Source organism: Pleurodeles waltl, chromosome 1_1 (assembly GCF_031143425.1).
Source record: "Pleurodeles waltl isolate 20211129_DDA chromosome 1_1, aPleWal1.hap1.20221129, whole genome shotgun sequence".
In the NCBI taxonomy this organism is placed as follows: domain Eukaryota; kingdom Metazoa; phylum Chordata; class Amphibia; order Caudata; family Salamandridae; genus Pleurodeles; species Pleurodeles waltl.
The window spans coordinates 743,198,889-743,226,782 of NC_090436.1; the positions used below are offsets into that span (position 1 = coordinate 743,198,889).

General features: G+C 43.0%; 1 protein-coding gene across 11 annotated transcripts in view; it reads left to right on the top strand.

Moving 5' to 3' along the window:
• The window catches only part of SEMA4D (semaphorin 4D), a 498,348-nt gene that overhangs the window by 24,036 nt on the left and 446,418 nt on the right, over nt 1-27,894 (top strand). Inside the window, exon 2 of one of the 11 annotated variants that reach the window (XM_069227504.1) lies at nt 19,828-19,878. The exons of the other annotated variants lie outside the window; for them this stretch is intronic. The gene's annotated coding sequence lies outside the window, so the exon portion shown is untranslated. The remainder of the gene's footprint in view (nt 1-19,827; nt 19,879-27,894) is intronic. 11 annotated transcript variants of the gene reach the window in all.

Here is a 27,894-nt window from a genome sequence, read left to right on the forward strand (position 1 = left end):
GAGTTATTTGAGCAAGGAGTTCTGCTGCCTACAGTCCAGTGTTATGACCAGATCTGATTTTTGCAAAGCTGACTGTTACTGTGTAAACTTAACGGAATGTGCAGCTTATGGGTTCCAGTTTGTTTCCCTCCTAGTTTCTGTCCTTTTAGACATATAGTTAGACCACCATCTATCAACAGTTTACCTGGTTTTCTTAGTCACACCAGACCAATAGTTAAAAATAAGTTGGAAATCTTTCATTTTTTTAGAGTTCTTTAGGCTTGATATTTAGTTCATCACCGAAACTTGGTTCACAGTTGCATGCCTGGACCAGATTATGCTGCTATCTCACCTAATTACTCCATTAGGAGAAGATAGCCTCTAATATGCATCAGTGAATCTTGGACCTGGCCTTCTCTGTGGGGTCATCCCTGAACTTTTTGCCTTCACCCTCTTGTTTTCTGAACCCGTTTTTGGTGCCTTTTAGGACTCTGTGCACATTACCACTGCTAACCAATGCTAAAGTGCTTGTGCTCACTCTTTTAAGCATGGTAAAATCGGCTCACACCCAATTGGCACATTTAATTTACTTGTAAGTAACTAGTATAGTGGTGCTGCATGTACACGGGGCTTGTAAATTAAATGCAATCAGCGGGTGTGCATCGCTAATTGTGCCTCCGACTTAAGTAGTGTATGAAACATGTCCCAAGCCTGCCATTGCAGTCTCTGTGCTTAGTTTTAATCTGCCATTTCGACCTGGCAAAATAAATCTTTTTAGTGCTTATGTCACCTCTAGGTTAGGCCATACACAGCCCATAGGGAAGGGCACGTTGTATTGAAAAAGTTGGACATGTGCTTTTTAAGTTTTATATGTCCTGGTAATAAAAATCGCTTTGTTTTTCCTTACAGCCAGTGCTAATTCTCCCCATGATAACATTGGGTTACCTTATTACATTTAATAAGTGATGACTCGATTGAGACCTGGTAGGAAAGTCATGTTTGGTGTCTGAGGAATTATAATTTCAAACCCACTTTAATGGTAATGTTGGATTCAATATTGCAATTCTAAAGATGTGACTCTTAAAAATGTGGCTTTATTTATTTAATTTACTACACCGAACTATTTGGTGCCTGCAGCCTGTTCTGGGTCACATGACTAGGTGTAGTTTGCAGTTGGCCCTTGTGTATTCCTCCAAGACAGTATCACAACAGAGGGTCTGGGTGTTGGCAGGATGGGTGATCCTGGCTTAATGAGGGGGTGGCTGAGCTGTCACCTGCGACACTTGCACATCAAGGGCACTGGTCCAGCACACTCACAAAGACTTCACACTAGCCTATTTTGCTCCCAGGCAGACTGGGACCCGGGCAGGGAAGCAGGAAATTCCAGACACCTTTGCAGCGGGAGAAACTCCAAAAGCTTCTCCCACTTCAAAGGAGTCACTGGATGTAAAAATAGGACCCCAGATCCACTCTTCAGATCACTTCTGGATGTGTGGAAGACTCTGATTAAGAACTACTCTGCCATAAGAAAGATTGCCAAACTGCTCTGCCTCCAAGAAGGACTGATCTGGTGCCCTGGGAAGAATGACTGGATCTGTACCTTGAACCCAGGACCACCAGAATGACTCAAAGGGCTCGAACACTCTTGAACCCTGTAGCTAGGCACTGCCTATTTTGACAACCCCCCCCACCCCCTCCTGCCCAAGTGATACCTTCTAGTCCTGGACCATTGTAAGTGGCGATAAAGGTGCTCTTCCAGCCCAGCTGCAGTCCCCATTGGAACTGACGCACCTCAACACAACATTTTACAGGCCAGCATCTTCCCATTGGAACCCAGCAGTGCAACACAGACCTCACCTTGCAACCCACACAGGTCCTCACTGGAACCGATACAACGTGACGTAACTAGACGAAGGACTCTGCATCTCTCGGAATGGTTACTGTGTGGTACAACATCCTACATCGAGGACATAAGGTACAATTCTCTGTGGGCATAACCTCTTCCATGTTTTTGGCCCTCGCTCCATTGCAGTCAACCTCAACTTGTGACTGTCCCGGGCCAGCGTGACCAGATACTCGCAGTTGGTGCTTTGCACCATTTTTACCTAAATCTTTAAAATTACGTATTTCTTGTTTTGGTGTCAAATTTATTAAAGTGTACTCCCATTTTTTTTAGTTTGGTTTGGGATCTTTCTTGTATTTATACTTTATTACTGTTGGTGTGCAGCATAAATGCTTTACACAACTAAAGTAAGTTGAGCCTGGTTGCTTGTGGCAAGTTAACAGTGGGGTAAGCAGAGGTTACTTAAGAGGCTTTTGTGTTTTCATTCTGAAAGATTGCAGTTGTTGCGTGAGAAGGGCTCACACCCCTTAATCCCAATTTTTCATAGTGGCAGTATCACAATCCTTTACTTTGACTCTATCTTGCCCATATTTGTGATGAGCTCCCACCTCCAAGGGCATATTGTTTCAGTTGCAAGCAACCCCTTTACTTTCTTTTTGGGATCCTTAAAAATAAATTGGTACCAACATCTGGTTTCATTATCATTTGGCTCCTTTCTAGAACTTCTTTGCACTGTGCAAATTTTGAGATACTTGGTGATTTTTAGCTTCCACATGGAGAACACACAAGACCCAGCAACCGCTAAGCTTTTAGACTCTGTATGATCTTAAGTTTTCAGCAATTTGTTTTGCTGCCACTCATCAAACTGGATATTTCCTTAACTCTGTTTTCTGATACAATTCTGTGAGAGTAGGAAAACACTTCACTTCTGACATGATCGTATCATGCTACTGTTTCCATTTCCTTTGAGTCCTTACTGCTGAAAAGTGATGTAAAGTTGTGCTCCGCTCCCAAGTACACACGCTTGGGCAAAGAAAAAGCCAGATAATATTAAAGCCGCGCCGGCCAGTTTCCTAGCAGGGCAGCGCAATTGAGCAACTGGATAACAAAAGCCTTAGACACCACTGGACCTAAACATCAGTCAAAGCCAGGAAGACTAGTGCCTACAACCCCTTGCTATACAGACAACCTTCAAGGAGTTAAAGCTTGTAAGAAACTAGAATTTAAATGGTGATCAGAACATGACACTGGTGCCAAAAATCATTATAAAAATGTTATTTTAAAATGTAAAGTTTTATTTGATTGGACAAAGCTAAGTGTTATGCCAATAATATCACTAAATCTAAAAACCCAGCAAAAGAGATCTGTGCCATCATAAACATCCTCAGATGTCCCTATTCAGAAAAAAGTCTAAGATCTCCTTCTTGCAGCTATTATGCAACAATTCACTACTATTCTTTTAAAGAAAAAATGAACCAAAGGGTATCTAAAATTTCCCATAGTAAACCACTCCTACCTGACAATTTGTTTTTTTTAATGATTATTTCTGTACTGTGTCTAGTCTCAAGGAACTTGCCCCACTTACAGAACAGCTAGTAATGTCCATTCTGTTTCCTCCTGAGGACCTGTCTGTGTTTTATAACTTTGAATATGATCATGCCTTTTCATTAAATAAAAAAAACTGCAGACTCTGCTAGAACCCACAAACGCTATGCACATAAAACTTTCTTCTCACCTAGAAGAGCGAGCACTCCTAGATTGTGTGCAAAAAGGCTTCAAGCCACTCCTCAGAACGGAATCTGCCCTCCTGGGCACAACTGATGGCCTGAGAGACATCCTAGAGCAGGGTGGTTTGGCTGCACTGGTCCTGTTTGGACCTCTTGGCAGCCTTTGACATGGTCTCACTCTCAGTAATTCTCTCTAGACTTACAGATTTTAGCATATATAAAAGGGTTCTGACTTGGTTTAAATCCTTTTTAGCAGCGATCTCAGGCTGTAGCCTGCACTCATCCCTTAGCCCAACATTATTCAAAATGTACATGTCTCTTTCGGCTGCCATGGTAAGACCTGTTGGCTTTATATTGGTGTCCTACTCCAATGATACAGAAATTATTGAGTTTATCTCATCAAGGTAGTGCTAGCACAATCATCTAACAAACAGTCTTGGCAATAATGGACCAAATGTACAAGAACTGTATGAATCTTAATGGCGAAAAAAGTGGAAATCCTTTTCTTTAGGAAACTAGGGCCGGGTGTATGAAAGGGTTTTACCCATTTCTTTGTGTGTATTGGAAAACGTGTTTGTACACATGGCCCTTAGTACCTACCTGGCCCACCTCCTGGTGACCCAAAGACCTGGTTACACTTCCTGTTCCATTATTCTCAGCCAAGAATCTTGGGATTTTTCTTTGATCACCAGCTTGAGTTCGCCAAACATGTTACTTGGGTAGTAGCATTCTACTATTTACAGATTTTTTTTTTTTTTCATCCGCTACCTATTCGTTGTGCGGAAAAGATTTATTTAGGCATTGCTCTTTTGTTGAGTAGATGATTGTAGTGTGTTGTCCTTGGGGGCTCTGCAAAATCTTACCCAGTGTTTACAGTTGGGCCAAAATGCAGCAGCTCGCCTGATCCTCATTCTTTCTAAGTGTTCATCAGTCAGAGTGCATCTCAAGTATCTGCATTGGTTTCTGGGGCATAAGGGTATTCTCTTAAAACCCTTGTGCTTTACACCCCACGTTTTACAACTTGGGTCCCCTCTACTTATGGAACAAGCTGCTACATCATAAACCTGTTGGACTGCTTTTTTTCCCACCAATCTTTCCTTATTGGACCTCCAGAAGTTCAAATACATCTTTGTAGGAAAAAAAAACCTGGCTGTTCTCCAGCACCTTCCAGGTTTCGCTGCATCTCAGAATTACCTTGTTTCCTTTAAGCTTGGTTGTAAGATCTGTTAGTACCAGGAAACCCTTGGGTAACTGAGCACTGTAGAAATCTACATTCATTCATTCAACTCCAAAGGTAATGAAGCCGGTAGAACAGCTCAAGTGGGTAATTAGATGGACATGTATTGGTAATTCTCTTCCTACCTTGAAACCAAACCCTATCTTTGACCTTAGCACTTTGCCTGAACTGTGCTTTTGAAAGTTGACCATATCCTAATCATAGCCCTCAGTTTGGCCGTAATACAGGACATAGCCATAATCTTGTATTTATTCTTAATTATTTTAAGTTTGGAAATATTAATTTTCAGTGACTACAAGCATCCTTTAAACCCTTGGCTGCCCTGTTGCTATATATTGACAACTTAATTAAAGGGTGTCTTTAGAAAGCCTGTATTACTTACACATGTTGTGGCCGTCAAGGGGTTGAATGCACTGTAGGCCGTATTACCTAATGTGGCCTGGAGCACAGCAGCATGTGCTCCTGTTTTCTGTGCCGCTGGGACCTTTTTTGTATTGCACAAGGGGTCACAGATGCTCGTGCAATCCTTTCTGTAATAGAGAAGGCACCAGTGTGATCCTAAAGGGGTGTTTCCTCATGTGTATGTGGGCATCTCTGCTCTTACACCCTTTTATGGGTACAGAGGCAAGGACACCGTCAGAAGGTGCACTGACTGTCCGCCACAAATGAGTGATGCGGATTCTGTGTGCTCCTTCAAAGGGACGAACGGCGGTCCCATGAAATGTGCACTCTTTGGGTGGGTTGCCAGTTCCAGATTCTTTCTTGGCACAGGCAAACTCCAGAGTGAGGGAGCTTGGTACTTTTTCCTAATCTCATACTGGTGCTAGCTAATCTCATTACGAAACTGGCCAAAGTAGTCTGAAATTTAGTCACCAGCTTTCACCTCAGTCACCACACTCATGCAGTGGTGTCTCTAGAGGGGGGGGGGGTCCCAGATTGGGCCCGTGCCACAGCTTTGTTTGTCCCACAGGCCCCAGACCTCACTACCACAGCTCTTCAGTATGCCAGAGGGTGAAAGATAAAAATAAAAAATTGACACCACATCTTGTCACACGCATTAATTTAACAAGCTATATTTCACTGAAAAGCTTTTTTTTTTTTTTTTTTTTCTTCTTAAAATGTTTAAATCTGACTTTGTTTATGTGTGGGTATATATCTAAATATAAAAGTGTGTGTATGTGATTGATATATATATATATATATATATATATATATATATATATATACATATACACACACACACACACACTCCAATTGAAGGAGTGTTTTTGTTAAAGGGAGAGGGGAGAGTGACTTTTCTACACTTGCCTTCTTGGACTGGAAACAGGCCATTCATCTCAAATTAGATTATAGAATGTAGGGTTTTTAAAACTAACCGGGTGTTCTTTTGCTCAAAGAATCCATTGGCCTAAATTGCTCATTATATGATGAATCTCCTATCACAAGATATACATTGATATCTTTAGTTTATATGGCATATCAGTGTAATTTATCTACTTTTATTACGTTTGTGATGTATTAATTCAATATTGTTTTATAACCTGCATAAACATTACAGTAATAAAAAAGCAAAGTTCAAATGGGCGGGGTTTCCTCTTTAGTTTCACATTGGTTTTCTGGGGAATTGAGTACTCTTAGAGTAAAACCTAAATTGTGAGGAAATATTGAAATGTATTTTCAAAGGTATGTGGATAAATATTCGGCCCCTGAACAAAGTCATTTCAAGCAGCATTCCTTGGCTGAAATCTCATATTTTCAGTCTGTCAAACTGTCTTCACCCTGAGACAGTCACTCCATCAGCCACCTGTTTATCCACTGTGTGTGAGCCAAACACCTGTATATTTTTTTGTAATGCTCCAAGTTTTTTTTTTTTTTTTTTGGACTGCAGTTTGGTGAAATGTTTTACACATTGTGAAGCACGGTATCCATTCCTGCTGATTGGGCAAGCCCCATAAAAATGCTTTCCCACTTGTGTGACTTGGTCTGGTGCATGTGACAGGAAAGTATCAAACCAAGGTCAGTGGGAGTTTTGTGGTGCAACTCTTCTTGACGCAGTTTGATTTGTGCCCGTGGAGTACACTAGCCTAATTCAGTTAGCATTTATAGTGGGACAAGTGGGGGAACACTGGGTGGTAGGAATGTTGTGGATTCCTGAAGTTTACATTGCAGAAATGCAAGGAAACTGTGCAATCTTAGGCAGAATTTGTGGGGCATTGTAGGTGAGAAGATTTTTTTTTTTTTTTTTTTTTTGCAATCTATGCGAGGCATACCACCCAGGACTCTCCTTAGTGTCTAGTTTTCATGAATGTCTGGGTTTGCAGGATTCCCCTGGTGGCCATCAGTCCCGAGCCAGAAAAACACTGCTACCCTCATTGTCAAATCAGATCATTTTTGTGACCGGAAATGTTGATGTCTCTGCATTGTATTTTGGGGCCTTTCCTGTTGCGGTCACATGAGGGCCCATTAGGCCTGGGGAAATGCTGGGTAGAAGAAAGTTTGGGGCTCTTGAAGATTTCCAGAACTTTCCATCAGAGAAATGTGAGGAAAATGTGGTGTTGTGTGGGTTTTTTATTTTTTATTTTTATTTTTTATCTTGGTGTGCATAGGACTATGGGTAAAACCTGGTGAGAGCCACACAAACCACCCCATCCTGGATTCCACTAGTTGTCTTAGTTAAAAAAAAAAAAAAAAATAGTACAGGTTTGCCTAGGTGCACCTGAGTAGGGCCCAAAATCCACAGCTATCCTCTTTGCGAAAAACGCACCCATTTTGAGTGAAAAAAAGGTGATGTATCCATGTTATGTTTTTTGGCCATTTCCTGTGGCAGGCACTAGGCCTGCCTGCACAAGTGAGGTCACTTTTATCAGAAGACACGTGGGAGCATAGAATAGTAGGATATTTATTATTACCAATTGGATGTTGCTCCATTTGTGCCTTCCAAATGTTAGCCGGCATGTAAGAAAGAAGACATAATGAAAAATATTCTATCATTTGATCGTATGGGTACCCACAAATTCAGAGACCTACAAATAACCATTGCACCTAAACTCTATATCTTGTGCCCATTTCAGAAATTCATAGGTTACCTGGATACCTATGTTTCATTACATATTTCACCTTATGGCCTGGCCTATATTCAGTACACTAAGAAAAATCATGTACAGTGCAGCTCTGGTTACCTCGGGTTCTTGGAGAAGCTACAAACCCTATATATCTCCACATGCAAAAGGGTTTAGCAAACGTAATGGTGTCGCGTTGGCTCTCATTATCCTAAATGAGACTACTGGATTTCTGTGTATCAGGGTCGTTCTTGTTGTGGGGGACTAAGTCTGACCCACGAAGAAGGATCCCTGTCGCCTTCAATCCGGTTTTGCTCCGGCTAACTAGCAGTGCCTCATCTCTCCCAAGGGGAAGGGATGATTGGGCAGCCGAGCGCATGACATCTTAGAACTTCTCAGGGAAGTTGTGGTCACTCAGATCCCAACCAGCTCTCTCATTTACAGTATGATCTCATATACAAATGACAAAAGCAGTTTAAGTTTTATAGATTGATTTAATACAACGACTGCATTTTAGATAATAGGGCGTGAGCCGCAATAACCAGAACCATACAACACAGTAGGATTGAAATAGTAACGAAGAGAGTGAAACATAAGAATAACGCTATCATAGTGTTAACAGATTACGTTCTCTCTAATTTAGTTCTATTTCGAGCACTGCATGTTAAGCTCTAAGCTTGCCTTTCAGATTCCCTGGGAAGACATCAACCCTCATACCTGACCAAAGGTCTGTGATCTGGATCAGCATCTGCAACAGGGCAGTCAGCATTTAGTTGTGGTTCCCTGGTCGGAATCTCCCTCTTATGTGTATTAGGACTAGGAAGTGTTTTTATAACTAACATGTCAATGAACTAACAAAACGTCCCTACGTAAGAATATGAATCGTCTATAAACCAAAGACTAAACTCCTACCACGTCCATCGGCAATGTACCAGACTGTATCCTTGACTGAAGCACAGAGTGAGCAAGAATGTATTATTTGAGAACGCCAGTGCTGAAGTAGGCTAAACAGTGTGATATAAGAAAATAAAACAAGACCGCGGAACTGGCTATTTGAAAAATAACCGTGTGAGGCTGAAGAAAATGCATCTAGAGCAAAGTGCACAGAGGCCCAATGCTGTAAGCAAACGAATAAAATGCATCTAGGGCAAAGTGCACAAAGGCCTAACGCCTGAAGCAAACGCGCAAGAGCTATTTAAAAATGGCTACACTACACCCTCCCCTTGTCGGTAGAAAGTGGTTCTAATCGAAGCATAAAAAAAAAAATGCCCTAGATATAAAAATCTACAAAACACACATTTCGACAAGTCCAGAGGACACCAAAGCACAAAAACTCTAAAATTTAAAAAACAAGCATGTGACTTGAGAGCCAAATTCATATAACAATGTCAATTTTGAACAAATCCAATTCAAATGGAAGTCACGGAAAGCAGGATATTCTCCACTTCGGCAGATGAAAAGACCGGAAAATCCACGCCAAACACTATCATGGAGCAGGTGTGTTCCAAAGCCCTAGAACCATCCAAGGCGGCATCCTGTGCAGGGCCTATGAACGAGTTAATATCATCTTCTTCCATGAAGGGTATCTCGTAAACAGCCTCACGAAGCAAACGCAGCCGCAGTGCGCATGTCTGGGAATGAGCCCTTACCGGGAACATCAACAGATCAGCATCAACTACTGGGGGGCGTTGCAGTGAGAGACAGCTAGTGCATGTTCAGATGAGCACCAAAGGCACCGAAACATGGGTTGCACACAATCCAAAACTGGTCTGAATGACAGGGATCAGTCACACTCCAAATGTCCCAGGAGTGTTGCTCCAAAGTGCTGCATCATGCGTTCACGACACAGCTGCACCGATGGGAGCGCCCACATTCGCTCTTGTTGCGGCGGGACAGCCATTGCGGAAAAACAACAGCAAAACACCGGCCAAAAAAGCCAAAGTTATCGGAAATCCTCCACAAATGCATCCGAAAATAGAATGAATAGCCGAAGGTATCAAACCAAATATGGAAGAGAAGGTGTGAGCAAAACCAACACCTACGGCTTTGAAAAAATGTGCTAGTCCAGCCGTGCTGGACGTATTAAATATACGTCCCACGAGTTCACCAAAGTGGCTCGGAAAGTTAGTATTTAACAGGGACTGTATTTTTGCTGACGACCTTGCCACCTGAAGTGCGTATGTCTCGCGAGCAGATGTAAGGGCCACATGCTTTTGAAACAATAGAGCCTTTAGTCGACTCAACTTGTCGAAATTCACCTTGGAAGTAGCAATGTGAGGCCAGATATCTGCCACCTCCCTTAATTTAGTGGGGTGAAATAACACATTTCCGCAGCAAGTAACGACCTTGGTGACCAAAACAACGTAAACTATTCCGGCCCGCATGCCACAACAGTCTTCACTATTAAGGAGGGCGTAGCTGCCGTTTGAAAGCACCTGGAATGTGTTTTTAATCAAGGGGACTGGAACTCCCTTTAGATAGCAAGCCAAGTTCGCAACAGAGTCATTACATGCCCCATGCAAGGACAGCTGCTTACAAACCATCGAATGGCTGACAGAAGTCTCGCATTCACTACCGCTAAGAAAAACTTCTCTCATGCCATTAAGACATCTGTATAAAAAGGGAAGCTCCCACACTTCATGTATATAACTGTCTCCAGCCTTTCATATCTTCCCACCGGATCATGTTTTAAACAAGAAGTGAATTGCAATGTGGAAATAGGCAGATTAATAACCCCGTGTATCAACCATTCAGCGGAAGGAATCTCTGCCACAGTAAAAGGCAATCTCTCCAATTTTTCAATATTTAACATAACATAAGTCGCCTTCTTCTTCGCCATCAGTTGTTGTTGACGTGTCAAATTAAAGGAAAAAAATATCTCCCTGGCTCTGATGTGCTGCCACGGAACGCGACCCGCCTTCAGTGTCTGAAGTGTCCAACCCAACTGCATAATGGACCTTGTTTGACTTTGTCCATGATATAAAGAAGACATGTCTGATCGAATAATGTCTATAGCAGAAGAAACAATGTTGTCAATGGTATAGATACGGTCGGACAGGGTGTGAATCCCATTATCCACAACAGCCAATGCCTGTTTCAAATTTTCCTGATCTATTTGCCTTAACCGGGCCGCAGCCTCCTGTTGGGAAAGTTTCCATATTTCATTGTATACTTCGTATAAAAAACGTTTCCTATGGGGTATTTTCAGGCCTGACAAAAAATCTTGCAAGTCAGTGTAATTAGACAGGAGCGAGAGATGTGTCTTAACTGCATCTAGCATGGATGATTTTAACCATTGTTGACATAATTTCCCCACACTATATGTAGTAATGATATCAGCATGTTCAGGTGATATGTAGCGAGGGTCTGCCCTACTTGTCCTGAAACCCCCTGAGGAGGTGACAAAACATTGATGACACCCATTCGTGTCGTGTCTATGGGCCACAATAACCACCCGCCTGGACGTGTCAATGAAGTGTTAAATGTACCATTCTGGACCCACTCCGAAAGCTCACTAAAAGTGGCATTTATATATTTCTGCCAATCTTTCATTTTGGAAGGGACAGGTATGCCAGGCATATTCAATTCTCTAATCGTCACTAAGCCCAAACAGCTAGTCTGTTGCACAGTGTCATTTAAGAAAATCATTTGGACAGGAATGAGACAAGCTCTAAACAATGTTTCTCTACCCTGCGTCTGCCAATGTTTTGTTCCCCAAACACTTTTCAAATCAACATTTCTTGACCAATATTCATAGCCCTCAATAGACAGTTGGGAAACAAATGAATTTGAATACAGGAATTTCGTATTAGTCAACAATATTTGCTTATCTTTGTACAGAGTTAATTTAAAATAATTTAAAATAATATGACTTAGCATTCGTTTGATGCCCAGAAAAATATGCAAATTTGTCAGAATATGTTTTAGAACTCCCTTGCGGGGGAGTCGGGCAATGCTCCCATTGCGTGTAGTCAAATATTGTCTTAGGACTACTGGCTTTATGAATAAAGTGGTGCCCATAATAATTGTAACAAAACATGTCACCATAATTATCGTTAAACTGGTAAACATCTTCATTTTCATAGACAGTATAATATTGTAACTCTGTCAACATGGAATCAACTGTCTTCACGTCCCAATCATCAGATACAATGCCTGGTATTACTATATCATTCATTGATAACTTTAGAACATACGGTATTTGAATTATCTCAGTGGGACCATATATATCAAACATTACTCTATCCCACACAATCCCATCCGGAATTGGCACAGCGGAAATGTTCACAAAGGACAAGTCTCTTCGAACCTTATGTGAGGAAAAATGTGGCTTTAACACCTCTTCCACATGTTCAACCATTGATCTCTCAGGAAGAAAATGACCATGTATTAACAGAAAAAAGGTAACGACAAACCCTAGCCACAGAAAAAAAGCCATCAGTCATGAAAAGCCACAGATAGTTCCAAGGAAAAGCAAAATATGTATTTTTAAGCAAATACATCATCTTACGTGGACCTGGTACAGGTGTTGAAGAGGACAATGAGTCCAATAGACCATCGTCGTTGGTGTTAAAGCAGCCGGAGGCAGTTCTCGCAAAGGGTGCCGCCGTAAACAAAGGAGTAGAAGGTGTCTCTCGCAGTGGTACACTGTAGATAACACCACCAGCGACATCAGCAGTCACAGTGACTCGATCAAAGGCGTCCAAATTATTGGTCGTCAGTGGAACTATCGCAAGATCATCTTCAACCCTCCCCAAGCTCGGAGAGACCACAGCGTTGGTGTAAATCACTTGGAGTGGAACATCTTCCCCAGTAGTGAGATGGATTCGGGAACTACTGGGTGTTCCTCTTGGTCTGCTGTGTAGAATCGGCCACATGGTGTAACTTGACATTGTCGATGGAAACAAAGCGATTGTCTTTGGCACCTGGTAACGGCTGTAAAATCACAGTTCTCATTCTGTGTATTCCCAGCACAGGGACTGGTGCTCGATACGAAGGGCCAATTATTTATTTATTTTTTGCTGCGACCTTTTCACGCACAAGATCCCCAACTCTGGGAATCCAACCACTAGGCGTCACTGGCTCGTCCTTACTTCCTGTGGAGGCAGCACTTGCAGAAGAGTTATCTTCACGGAACTGTTGTAAGTCCTGCAAAACAGTGACATGATCATTTATGTCAAAAGGCGTTTCCGCCGCCTCCACACCAGGACCATCTAGATCTGGAACAAACATTTGTGTTCCAAACAGGCACTCATATGAAGTACGACCCCCCCCGGGACCTTCTAGGCAAGTTATTTAGTGCTCTCTGTACTCCATAGAGGTGGGTTAGCCAACTACGACCCGTACCTAAAACTCTTGCCGTTAAGGATTGCTTTAAATCGCGATTTAAACGCTCCACAACAGAATTTCCCTCGGGATGAAATGGAGACGAGAGCTGGACCCCCAACGAAGCCATGGCTTCCCTGAATGCCTTAGAGGCAAAGGCAGGGCCCTGGTCCGAAAGGAAAGTCGCAACTGCATACGTACCGACAAAGATACGCAAATCTTTAATAACAGTTTGAGAGTCAGCCGAGCGCTGTGGCCACACCCACACATCTGGAGCAAGAATCTACAGCCACCAAAATATATTTGTATGCACTGTCTGGTGTCAGCGGACCACAGCTGTCCAAGTACACACACTGTACTGGTTTATTTGATATTAGAAGGGGCGTCTGCGGCGGGCGTTTAGCCTTTGAAACTTTAATTTGTTGACAGATGTCACAACAAAGGACATACTGCTTTGTCTCTTTAGAGACCAGGCCACCAGTAACGGGCCTGCAACAGCGAAATTGTGGCGGCCACGCCAGCATGTGCAGATGCCACCCCCTCATGCGCTGCATTAATCAATTGAAGTCGTAGAATTTTATTGGGTATCTCGCGTACACCTATGCCCGGTATTTTAACCTCCGCATTCCGCATACCACCCATCGAGTAATGATATTTAGATGGAAAGCCTCTAGGATAAGGCGTGCCATCAGCCGTAGCTTTAATGGCTGCCAAAATCTCTGTGTCTGGTTTGGAACTCTAACGAGTAACTGCGGCCACAGTGGCAACTGCCACTGCCGACTTTGCGGCTTCATCAGCCAAAGTATTCCCAGCAACGTGTATTCCAACGCGCTGGTGTCCAAGAGTATGTACATCATGGACTTTAGGTAGCGTTTCCTTAAGATCTGCTACTTTCCCCCACAGCAAACTGTGTTTTATGGTGTTACCCTTGGAGTCTCTGAACCCATTCAATCGCCAGTAATGCAAATATTCATTAAAAGACTGGACACAGTAGTAATAGGAATCACAAACAAGCAGTGTAAACTGTGCCGGATCCGTATGTTCCCAGGCCAACAATAGAGCTTTCAGCTCAGCCAACTGCGCCGTACAGTCCCCCAATGTTTGTGTATAAGTATGTTGGGGGCAGAACTTCTCCCCCCCATATGGCCGCTCACCACTGCACATGCAGCAGAATATTGGTGTTTTGTTCCCACCGCAGGCTGCGCAGAACCATCGGTGTACATGACTACTTGATATTGATCAATAGGCAGCGTGTCAGCAGGAACTGGGTATTCAATTTCATACTGGAGAAATTCCTGCGTCTGTAGCTTTGGGTCAAAAATTTAATCTACATCAGTGGCTGTCAAAGACGTAGCCCATTGTATCCATCGCGGGTGTTATGCTTTCGCGTTAGGAACACTTGCTTTCGTAACAGCCTCTAGGGCCGGAATGGGGGAAACAACTATAATGCGTTTTCCCTGGGCAAGAGGTCTCTCTTTAATAACAGCCATCTGTACAGCAGTGAGAATCTTCTCTGTTGGTGCAAATCATTGTTCTGCAGTAGAATACAAGTGAGACTTGTATCCTATCGGGACCGTCTCACCTTCATTAAAGGTGACATACGTAAACCCAATGGCCCCAGCTATAACCCTGATGACCAGATGTCCTATTGTCCCGTGTGTGTAAATGCTTCGCAGCTAAGAGATCAGTTTGCAAGTCTCCAAGAGTATGTGTATGCTCAATCGTCCAAAATCTACTCTCAAAATCTGGGCGAATTAATTCGTAGAATGGTTTTATACGTGTAGCATAATCAGGAATGTAAGTTCTGCCAAAATTTAGAAATCCCAACAACGATTGGAGTTTTTTAATCGTATTAGGAGGTTGCAATTGTGCACAGTTTTCTAAAAAGTGTGGCGCTAGGCCCTTACCCTCGTTCGACAGTTCATATCCCAAGAAAATGACGCTGAGGAAGGCAATTTTAGATTTTTTTGAAGTTCAATTCGTAGCCAGTTTCTGCAAATCCCACAACAATGCGGGCTACCCGCCTTAAATGTTGTAGCAACTCGTCATCCGTAAGATATATATCATCAACATATGACAACGCTTCAGGGTCCAACTCGTGCAAAATTTGTCACACGAGCTGAAAACAGTACTGGGCTATTCTTGTACCCCTGAGGCAAATGACAAAATTTCTTCTGAGAGCCAAACGCACTAAAGCTCGTAAAATCCCTGCTTTCGGGCGCTATATTCTGGCAGAAGAAACCATTCGAGATATCTAAAGTTGTTTTGTACTTTTTACGCAGAATTTTATTCATTAGTGCTGCACTATGCGAATTTTGTATAGCATGTGTATGTCCATTCAAATGTCTGTAGTCCAACACTATTCTATAAGAATGGCCTGGTTTAGCTACAGGAAATAAGGGATTATTAATCAGCGAGACACAGGGTTCAACTACTCCCTGGTACTCTAATTGTGTAAGAATGTCTCTTACTGATGCCCTTGCTTCATATTTTATGGGCTATTGCGGTTGTGGCTGAGGTTCGCCTTTAATTGGTATTACATGATAAGGAGAATCCCTATCCCACCCCACATGATTTCCATATAAGGCGGGTGCTTGTGCCAGAGCCCATTTAATGCTATAAGACTCTGCGAGTTCCCCTGGAACAAGTGGTGAGAAAGAAGGTTTAATAACCTCCTCCCCAACTGGACAGTCGCAAACAAAGTCAGGGGGCCAATCCTGTTCGGCCAGCATAATGTCCTATATCTTCACTACACGATCCCAAAAGATTGCATTTATAGTGCGCTCAATGTCCCCTTCCAAATGTAAAGTTGCTGTATATACTCTATCGGGATCAGAGACACGCATATTTGCTGTTTCGACTTGTATGAAGTCATCAGTTGCTTTCACCGCCACATGCTCTTGAAGATTCCAGTGAACTATTGTGACCTCTGCCGCGCTGTCTAGCAGTGCCAGTGCCCACGTCTTGTTCTTCAAGAGAACTCTCTTCCTGAGTGGCATGTCTAACTGAGACTGTTGCCACTTTTTTCTTTTTAAACTGTTGTTTCTGTTGAATCGGTTTCTCTTCCTTCTTGACAGACACCTCTGAGGAGCGTTGTGAATCCTGTCTGGGTTTCACGTACTCTGTTCTCCGCTCTGACCGACCACCTCTCTCATTTCTCTTTTCCGATGAGTCCTGAAAGGAACGAGATTGGCGTGTATCAGTGTATTGATATCTATCGGGCGTCTTCAAATTATCCCTATTCCTGAGATTATATCTTGTCTGCGGGGTCTCCGGTCTCGGAGATTCTCCCCTTTCTTTCTTTTTTAGGGGTCTGTTGTTTTTTCTCCCAGCGCTTTTTATTACCCTCAGGTTGTTGTTGCTTAGTAGTATCTCTACTAACCTTGCCCTGAAACTGTGGTTTCTGTGGTCTAGCCCCAAGGCTATCACGACCGATACTGGAATATGTTTCCGCTATTATTTTAGGCAGCTCCCGCTCCTGACCTATTTGCGGGACGACACAAAGACGCATACGCACCGCTAGTGCTACTTCCTCCCCTTTTAGATTATTCAATATAATCGAGGAAACAGTGGCAAAATTGCCCATCAGTTGCATTCCCAAATCTAAGGCCGGGGCAGCCCCATATTCATCCTGAATTTGTTTAAGCACTTACTGTAAATTTGCCAATGTTGGTGTACTGTGTGCTGTTGTGTAGAGCGCGGCAAACACTGTGCCCCATGTATTACATTGTTCCACTGTGGGAACCATTCCAAATGGTAAACACATAGTTAGTATAGTATGTTTATCCTGAGGTCCCGTATGGGGAAATACTGCGTCCAGCGTATTAATTTTTTGCGCCAGCCAAAATGGAGTCTCTTCCCGTTTGGGCGGGACCTTGCCCATAATAATGTACAGTCGCCGGATTGATACCTGGAGCGACTGCATGTTGGTGCGCTGGAGCAGCACGCACTGGGTTCGTGTTCAATGCCTGCATCACAAATTGTACTAAACGTCTATATGTAGCTGTTAAGTCTCTATATAAATGACGAACTTCAGCCACCGCCAAATTAGCAACTGCTGGATGCGGGGTATATGTAGCCAATAAAGGCCAGGTAGGACCATCATTACTTAGTGGACCTAACCTAACAGGTAATATGGTATGGGGTAGGGCGCCATCAAGCCAATTATTATGTTCTTGATAAGATAGAGGTATCTCTAAATATGCATATGCCCTTTACTGTCCAGGGGCGTTTGCGAACGTGTAGGTGTGAAATGTATGAGAATTCCCATCAACGGCTGGAAATGTGACCCAAGAATAAAAAAGTTCTGTTGTATAGGCTGCATGGGCGGCCACCATAAACGTGACTGGACCCCCCTGGTTCGTTAGACCATGTGCAAGCAAATGTACTGTGAGCGGTTGTTGCATATTAAGTGCTATTTGTATTGCCTGGGGATTTGCCATTATGAAAACAGCAATGATTCAGAGAAGGCACACCAAAACCGGGGTTTTCAGCTTGAACAACCAACCGCTATAACTAGGATTTACCTATATCGCGGTGGCGGAAGCCCTCAGTGCCACGGACGTCTCTGTTAAAGGAACCGAGGAGTCAATATAACATGAGACCGAGAGAGTCAGTCGGACCCGAAAATTAGAGCCAGACCAATCGTTGGCGGCGCCATGTCGCGTTGGCTCTCATTATCCTAAATGAGACTACTGGATTTCTGGGTATCAGGGTCGTTCTTGTTGTGGGGGACTAAGTCTGATCCCTGTCTCCTTCAATCCGGTTTTGCTCCGGCTAACTAGCAGTGCCTCATCTCTCCCAAGGGGAAGGGATGATTGGGCAGCCGAGCGCATGACATCTTAGAACTTCTCAGGGAAGTCATGGTCACTCAGATCCCAACCAGCTCTCTCATTTACAGTATGATCTCATGTACAAATGACAAAAGCAGTTTAAGTTTTATAGATTGATTTAATAAAACAACTGCATTTTAGATAATAGGGCGTGAGCTGCAATAACCAGAACCATACAACACAGTAGGATTGAAATAGTAACGAAGAGAGTGAAACCTAAGAATAACGCTATCACAGTGTTAACAGATTACGTTCTCTCTAATTTAGTTCTATTTCGAGCACTGCATGTTAAGCTCTAAGCTTGCCTTTCAGATTCCCTGGGAAGACATCAACCCTCATACCTGAGCAAAGGCCTGTGATCTGGATCAGCATCTGCAACAGGGCAGTCAGCGTCTAGTTGTGGTTCCCTGGTCCGAATCTCCCTCTTATGTGTATTAGGACTAGGAAGTGTTTTTATAACTAACATGTCAATGTGCTAACAAAACGTCCCTACGTAAGAATATGTATTGTCTATAAACCAAAGACTAAACTCCTACCACGTCTATCGGCAATGTACCGGACTGTATCCTTGACTGAAGCACAGAGTGAGCAAGAATGTATTATTTGAGAACTCCAGTGCTGAAGTAGGCTAAACAGTGTGATATAAGAAAATAAAACAAGACCGCGGAACTGGCTATGTGAAAAATAACCGTGTGAGGCTGAAGAAAATGCATCTAGAGCAAAGTGCATAGAGGCCTGATGCTGTAAGCAAACGAATAAAATGCATCTAGGGCAAAGTGCACAAAGGCCTAACGCCTGAAGCAAACGTGCAAGAGCTGCATAAAAATGGCTACTCTACAATGGTACATGGCGTTTGAAAATCAACCACTGGGACAAAAAGTTACAGATGAAAATATTGTCACACCCTGCTGTTTTTTCCTACTCTTTCAATATTTATTTAACTAAACAGTTTCTTTGGGAACATCTTGTGGGATCTACACCTAACACATATGACCCCTTGCTGAATTCTGAATTGTATCTACTTTTCACAAATCTATACAGGGCTCAAAATCTACACGACCACTCGCTATGGCGAGTCATATTTGATCAGGTCTAGCTATTTGTAAGGCTAACTCCCCCTTCTGGCAAGTTGACAAAACAGGTGTTCTGGTCAGTCAGAAATTGGAGGAGCAATAGAAGGGCTTCTAAATCTTGTATGTCACATTTGCTCTTTGACTTTTGACCTCAGTCTGTGAACAGTTTGTCTTACAATTAATTTTCCATCTGACTGCAGAGTGCCAGGATTTTTGTAAGGTGAACTGTCTGACCTGCCAGTGTGAAATAAAAGGCTATAGGGTGCCAGGTCTTTCCTAACAGACAACATTTAAGTGACTAGGTCAACTCAACAAACATTTCAAAATATATTTCAGTAGCTTTGAAAGCCCATTTTGTTTTGTATTTCTGTGTGATTGGAAAAAAAAGATTTTAAGATAAAACAAATCAGGATAATTTGTGTTGATGTGCAAAGAATATGTTTTCAGATTGCTAATACACTACTTTGTTTTATATGTAAAGCTGCATGTTAGTGGAAAGGTTTTTGGACTTTCCTTGGAAAGTTACTTTGTGTAGATGACAGTATGCTACCACATCATGGTTTAGTAATACATTTATTAAAAGTGAGTGTTTACACAAACTGCAAAACACTCCTGCTCTGATGGCAACGCTATTAGTAAACTAAAAGCAAGTCAAGGGTCATGTGTCCTCTATATGTGGGCTAGATTCTTGTGACACATGCAGAAAGCTTTATTTGATTTAATCAGACGAGGTTTTTTTTTTTGTTCTGCAGAAATGCAAAGTTCATGTATTTGAAGGTGCAATCGTGGGAATGAAGAAAAAGGTAACTCTGAACTATTTGTGTGGGATCACACAATTTGAAACCCATTTACAGGACGCAAATTTGGTGTGAATAGATTATGTGGACAAAAGGGTATAGAGGCCTAAGCACAAACTACCCCAAATAGACAAAAAAAGGCTTAGCAGTCAAGAGGATGTGGGGTTAAGACCTAGCAGTGAAAGGGTTATTTTGTAAGATTTTGTCAAAGTACGTGAAGATGATTTTAGAAGGGTAAAACAGGAAATAAATGAAACAGGTGTTTGCTGTTCTCTAGCTTGAGTCCTATCTGAAGTACAAGAACGTTGATACTTTCTTACCACTGCAAAGTTAGTGGTTTCTCAGTTGTGAGCAGTAGTATTTGAGAATGCACAAACCATTGCTCTGTGGGTTTACACTGTAGCTACAACTATGTAAAGACGTGAAGAATTGGCAAAGATGTGAAGAATCCTTCAGCTGTTTAGATCCTGCTCGTATGCCCAATCCATAAACTATTACAAATTGGCGAGCATGTTTGGAACGACACCCTGGATATCGGGCTCTCGGTGTGGTGTTTGTTCTTTTGGAAGCTTTATTTTATGCAGTTGGTGGCCGTTTGACTGCCTCAATATTTTTTTGTGGGGGAGGGGGGAGGCAGATGGAGGTTGGTTGTGTGTGTTTTTTTTGTTTTTCCTTTTTTTCTCATTCTTCTCCTGCCCAACTGTCGCCATTGAGGTTGTGGCATCTTGGGTCTATGCCAGACTATTTTATACCTTTTGGACACTTAGCACATGGCATTCTCAGTATATTAATGTTGCTGGGTGTAAGTGCACGCTGTCCTGAAAGAAACTCTGCTCGTACTTTGGTGTAAGATTAGCGTTGGGTGACTGCCGCTTGCATTGTGGAGACACAAGGTGGTTTAAGTCTTCTCAATGTTGCCTTATATGTTTATGGTATTTTATTTTTCAAAAAGATACTAGCCCTTGAATGTTTAACTACCTCCAATAATTTTAACCCCCCCCCCCTCCCCTTAACTTTTGAACATCGGATGTCTATGCTGGTGGGATTTACTCTCTCTGATCCAGGTCTCTGCTTCCTGCTTTGATAGTTCCCCCTCCATTAGGTCACTGGTAGACCTTTAGTCTTCTCATCTATGATGTCAGTCCTAAGAGTTAAGATGTAACAGAAAGTATCTCTGCACTACCACCTTCAAAACTTTCTGGTTGTATGTTGCTAACATAAGTCTTTTCCCTCCAACTCCCTTAAACTTTCTGTTGGTCAACTTGTATTGTATTTAAGCATGTTCTATACCTCTATAGGGGGTGTGGAAGCCCTTGCCTACATGAGTAACTTGCTTGGTTGCAAGAATGCCGTCTTTGTTTTGATCCTATGTGGGAAGTGTTTCCGTGCTGTATGTGAGGACTACTGAGTAGCAAGTTATCATGTTATGGGACAGACTTCTTAGCAGTGTGATGGATGGATAAAGAAGTGTGAGAGATAGGCACGCAGTTTATAGTTTTCAGTAAGCTGGCAGCTTTGAGGCGCTCTTCAGGTCCCTTTTTTGGCTGAGTGCGCAAGCGCTCTGGCCTGTTGTATTCCATCTGTGGGCTTTTAACCACGCCCACCGCACACCCATCACTATTGCTCATTTATGGGCCTGCCTTTCAAATATTCTTTGTTATCGTTGGTAAATGCTTTAAGTTTGCCCCTCCCCGGGGTAGTTTTGATAATGCCTTGGCCATCGACTTTGTTACATGGATCATTGCACATTTGCCAATACTTTTGATTGCGAGCTTCTTCAGAAATCTTCAGTTAATGTGTGCCTGCACGTTTGGTGATGGGTGGTTTATTGTTGGGCACTGGTATAGTACTGGGTAATGGATATGACCCTTAGCAGTTTTTTCTTAAGTGAACGTAAGAGTGTAAAGAGGTAAAATGGAATTAAGCAGCCTACAGGAACTGCAATTGACTGTGACTGCTCATTGTTATGGAAATAGTTTTAGTGTGGGTTGTATATTGCAATCACATTATATAGTACTTGCTATCCTCCTGAGGAGGCAGTGTTGTGCTTCTACTCTGGGCTGCATGCTGGTAATGTTCCCATGGCTAGTTTTTTTTTTTTTTTTGTAGTTATAGTTGGTTGTTGGGATTAGTCTTGTGCTCTACTAGAACCATCCCATGTCTTTCACTCCAGTTCGCATGTGGTATATTACATTAGTAGGAATTAGGTGTGATCTCTAGTCGGAGAGGGGTGATGTCAGTTCATGCATTGGTTGGCAATATTATTAGATGAGCTACACGAGGTTAGGTATTGTTAGGGTGCAAGGCATGACTCTTAAAGGAGAGGTTGTGAAGTTTGCCTACATCTTATTTCAGAGATACAATTGTAAGGATTAAAGCAGACATGCAAGTGATTTGGAGTAGACTGTGGAGGCATGCAGAGGATGGAAAGGAATGGGTCATTTGAAAGAAAAAGGAGAATCACAAGTTTTAAGTCTGTTTTCATGCATCGTTCCTAGAAATATAGTGGTGTTTTTTTGAGACAGCATGCAAACCTGTAGAACGAAATAACATTTGCATGTGTTGCAGCATCATTGGAGGCCATGAGAACACCGCTGTGCACGCACACATCATCACCCAATGTGTAACTAGTATTAAAATAAATATGGTTTTGTTTTCCCATAAAATCAGATTGAAGGAAAACCCAAAATTAAGTAAAATACTTTAAATGTTTGTGCGAGAGATGTGTGTCCCTTTCCCACTGATGATCAGGGTGGGATGAAGGAGAGCAGAGTTTGTTTAGCGGATTTGTATAAAGTCATGCTTCTCAGGACAGGTATCACCAGAGCTGTGTCTGATCTACAGCACCCACAACGTAGGCACAATGAGGTATGAGTCCTGCATCTGGCTGTCCTTCCGCCTTCCTGCACTGGTAATCGGGCATTGAAAAAGAAAGGGCCTGCCTAGAAATGTCCTTACTTGAGCAATAGACACTGTAGTGCCACTCTTCACACGTTCCATTTACCAAACTGGCAGTGCTTGGAGGGACAAGTAATTAGCAGCAGTTTCCTAATGAAGGCCTCATTGAATTTCCAAGATGAGCCCGGTCTCCGTTTGTTCCCACCCCAGCATCTAGTGTCCACCCTTAAGCCATAGGCATGCAGGCAAGAGCCGCATTTACACTTCACATTTGCTCTTTGCCTTGAAGGGGAATAAGTGGCGGGGTTATAGGAGAATGAATCCTGCTGTGCTGCAACAAAATAAGAACTTTCCTAAATCACTTCAACTTTAGCACTGACACAGTTAAGTGTGTTCTCATCCACAGATAGACACTCCCTGTTGCAGGGGCAGCTCTACACCCTTGTGTTCAATGATCTGTTATACAGAGAGGCCTCCTATCCCCCAACCCTTATGTTTACAGTCTGCATCATTTAACAGACTTTTCATAGCAGTCAAGATCCAGGGATATACAAAAATAAGAGGCTTTGATTACCCAACTCAGCCATACTAATTTTTACCAAACTGAAAGAATGGAGGGAAGATGCTGCCCAGTTTAGATTGGAACTTACGGCTTGAAGCTCTTACACCCCCAACACCCCCAACCAGCTGTGCTGTCACATTGCCGTATACTTTTATGTTCCAATCTTTCACTTACCCCAGAAGAATGAAAGGCTGAGTTGGTTAGACCCGAGTTAGAACTTGTGATACATTATGCGCAGACTTTCAGAAACTCGAAGTAATAGTCACCCTCCCATCTTGCAATACCAAATCAAACCTGAGACTTCGCAGAATCTCTAGAAATCGACGGTATGTCCCGTCAAGAGCAGAATATCTCGCACCAAAGCAAGATAGTCACAAAGCTACACTTCCTGTTGGCACAGTCCTATATAGTGTTGTGGAATTTATACAGCGCTTCATACCCAGTGGATTCTGCGGTGCCACCCTGAGAACAAGCGTATCCATTAACTCGTACGTTTAATCATTCGCTTATTCTCGATGACGGGACCTGGGTAAAACCACGGAAGGAGGGGGGCTCTGCTCTTTCTTACGCTGCTCTCCGGCAACCGCTGAACGCTTTCTGAAGCGATGGACCGATGCCGGGGGCTGCTCTCTTTGCCACTTTGACTCAGTCCTCCACCTGGCTTGCTGCCCCGTGTTCCGGCTTTCTCCCTGGTTCTTTCGAGGGCTCCCCATTTTATCCCGCTGGGACAGTCACCTGATACCGCGACCTGGCTGTTTTGCTTCTCTGGGTCCGGAGGAGGCCACGCCGGGGTCCCCCCCTTGTTGGCTGCCGAGGGACCGGCGAACAGAAATTAGGAAGAGAATTAATTGAAGATATTCCGTGAATTGGTGACCACCCCAATAATTGAGTTGATCCTACACTCAACGGTATGTACCCGTTTGTGAGGTGAATATCAAATGCTGGGGGTCAGTTTGCACTCAGTACCTGTGAGCATGCGCATCACACCTCCGAGGCTTTATAAAGCATCCCTCTGGACTGGAGCCGCAGTGTCAGTGCCACTGCACCAGCGAGAGCCGGGGCAAGGCAGCCCCCAGAATGTCATCGTGTTCACTTGTAGGTGTACCATCTCCGTACAAGTCCTGCTCTCAGATGCTAGAATTGATGCCCTTTCTTACAGTTATCGATGTCATATCTGCTTTGTTAGTTTTGAACATAGATGCATTGTGTTACCCCTGTAAAACACAAAATTACAAAATAATATTCTTGACTTCTTGTCCCGTTAAAGGAAAGTTTATTTATGGTTTGGATGGATTTCTGAGACAAGCTACACAGCAGCTTTGTTCGTTTTGCGGCGCGCTCCGGGAGTGATACCAAGAGGCCCCCAGCACAGAGCTCCTTTGTTATACTGAGTTCGAATCCCCAGGGTTCTGACGCATCAGATATTTGCAGACCAATTACCATATGCCATTCTCATTTATTCTGGGGCCAAACCTGCAATCAGACCTGGCCATCTCACTGACATCAGTTGGTACTCAGCGGATGGAGTGTTTTTTTTTTTTTACGGCTGGATTGAGCCGTAGGCCAACCACGGATTAAACGCATGCCTTTTTTCATTCTTGTATGAAGAAAATGTAAACCTGTTTATATGTAATGTTCTGTTATATAGCATTTATAAAGCTCGGGTATACCCGAGGGGATCCATAATCGGCAACAAAAGCATCAGGCAGCGATCAGTAACCATAGCGAAAAAAGGCCCTACTTCAGCCGCTTCCTGACGTGGAAGTGATCTGTTAAGTGCAACGCAATGTATGATGAGTCTGCACAGAGCTGGACAGAACAGAGGATGGTCTGCTGCCCCTGCATTCCGTCAAGGACTACGGGGTCTTGAGGAGAGCCTGGCTCTGAGGATTCATGGCACAGCCCGCAGCATGACAGGGCGCCTTTCTCAAACCCGCATTGCCAAAGCCAGTAAGTCTTTTGACTTTGTGAACTATTGGCTTTGCAAGTGGGTTTTAGTGATTCTGTGCAGCATGACTAAAGATTAAACAAAAAATCCTGTCTGATCACCTTTTTAAAATAATGTGGACGGTTTTTCCTTTTTTATTAACCAGTCTGATTTGGATCGGTAAACAAAATATAAAACGTGGTAAACAATACGCAAAAACAATTGAATAAGTAAAAATGATAAGCAACATGGTAGCGGTAGAAGGAGGACGGCAAAGCAACACTGGAGAGAGGAACATGGAGTGTGGGGAAAGAAAAGCACACCAGCTAGAGAGTGACATGAAGCTGTTGGGGAAGCACAGCAGGATGAGCACCCCAGCAAGGGAGTAGAGGAGAAGCACACAGGTTAGAGAGCAGCACAGCATGGTGGAGGGCAGAAGAGCAATACACGAGGGAGACAGGTGGAAAACACATGCAGTGCTTAACCAAAATAAAAAAGTAGAGCTTTAAAAGAGAGCAACAGAAGGATCCAAGTAATGCATCCATGCTTCATAGAAGGGACAAATGCAGGAACAGGAAATAAAGCCCACACAAGTCAATAAACAGCAAGTAAATGAGTGATAATAAACAGAACCAATAATAAGAAATGGGTAGGCCCAAGCCCCCAGTACGCTAACACTAGGTCGTTTTGCCTATAGGCAGTTGCGCTGTCTGGTATGTAAGATGAAAAGTGGAAGCCTACCCTTGCACAGGTTGTTGTAAAATGCCTGCAAAAACAGGGAGTCCTTTGAACATGGATGCCATTTTCTTTGTTTTTCCCCAAATGGTGGATGCTAGTACATTTAAAAAGCACAAACGTTTGCACAATAGTGCTTTTCTCATGGGGGGGGGGGGTACAGCCTCGTACCATACGGCAGATGCCACACCTTCCCTCCCCCCAACCCCCCCCCCCCCAAAAAAAAATAAAGGTAAAGGTTGGTGGTGTTGAGGCACACAACCGCACTCTATGCAATGTGGGAGCAGTCTAGCACCAAGTAACAGCTGCCAGGTCCTCCCAAAATATTACAACTAGCATGAGAAGTAGGGACGCAACAAGGGAGCAGGTTGGAGGAACAAGTGAAGGAGAAGCAATGGCGAGGAATTGGTATTAAAAGCGGTATAAGCAGCACGAGAGAGCAAGAAAGCACATGCATTCTTATGAAATTCTTTATGAAAAAAAAGTTGTTCCCTAAATGTGAGCAGTGGTATAGAAGCTAAGCTCTGTGGGAGGAATAAACGTAAGAGGAAGGCAGGTCATTGAATAAAAAGCAAGCAAATGAGTAACAAAGCCAACCAGTCTGCAGGCAATGGGCCGACTCGAAGCCCACTGTACGTTTTTGGTGGCCTCCACAAAAGGCTTCCCCCTACAGACAGTCTGGTTGACGAGACATACAAATTAAAAGGGAACCAAGGCAATTTGAGATTCTAGAGCAAGATCCGGATCCATGATTGTGGGGACAAAAGTCCGGAATTGCGTGCCAGTTGCCCCACCTTGCCATTTTTCCCGTTTTCCCCTGTAAAATGAATTCCTTGTTAAGTTTGATAGGCCTTTTAATGTAAAGGACCATCAACCACGAGTCTCGTACATACCAGGACCCTTGGTACTGCGTTGAACAGGGGTAGACTATAGGCCACAATATCCAGTGACCCCCTCCCCCCACCAAGTAGATGCTACTAACTCCTCCCCTAATTAATAGCTAGTTGCAGCCTTTTTGTAGTTCTGGGCTGCAGTAGCTTCAGCCAAGATCATTTCCTTGTTCCTCCATCCAATTTTAAATTAATACGGGTGACTTCTGGCAATAGAGATGTTTTGTTCCATTTTTAGGCCTTGCCTAGCGACAGTTTATTCGGTTATTCACCAGCCCCATTTAGTAAAAATATTCATAAATATGTACGTACTTAAAGGTGCTTTGGTTCACCCCTTAACATCTACTGGCCTATTCAACTGTGTCGCATTTTGCTTCCACCTGTTGCACCATACGCCACTGAGGCAGGTTGCTTTAGCTATTTTGTCTCTGCACTGAGTAGCAGTATTTTTCCCCACTTGTATGTGCATATTCACCTAAAAAGTTGTTTACTTCAATGCCATCCTTTTTTTCCACTTTGTGTTCTTTATACTTTTTTTAACATTGTTTTTCTTAGTCTTCTTTGTAAGCATTTATTCAGGTAAAAGTAGCTCAAGTCCATTAGTCTCTTAAAAAGTAAAAAGAGCTTCTATATCTGTTCTAAACATACCTGTTGGCTAGGAAGCATCCAAACACGTTAACGTTATCAGCAATGGTTATTTTTTAAACAAAAAATGCCTTATTTCTATTGGAAGCATGCAGCCTTCACCTATAGTTTTTTTTTTTTTTTTTTTTTTTTTTTTTTGTGTGGCCCATACTTACAGTAAAAGTAATTGCATTAGCATGCCAAAGCCAGGACTAAACGTTTACCAGTTCCATTTCACATAGTAAATTATGATGTTCACAGTAACTTACATTTGTTAGCAATATAATGACCATTGAAATATGTGAGAGTGGACAAGTGATCCCCTCCAGTAAACCTGGTTACCCAGAGATGAGAGCCCAGCCGGCCCTCACTCGCTCCCCACCTTA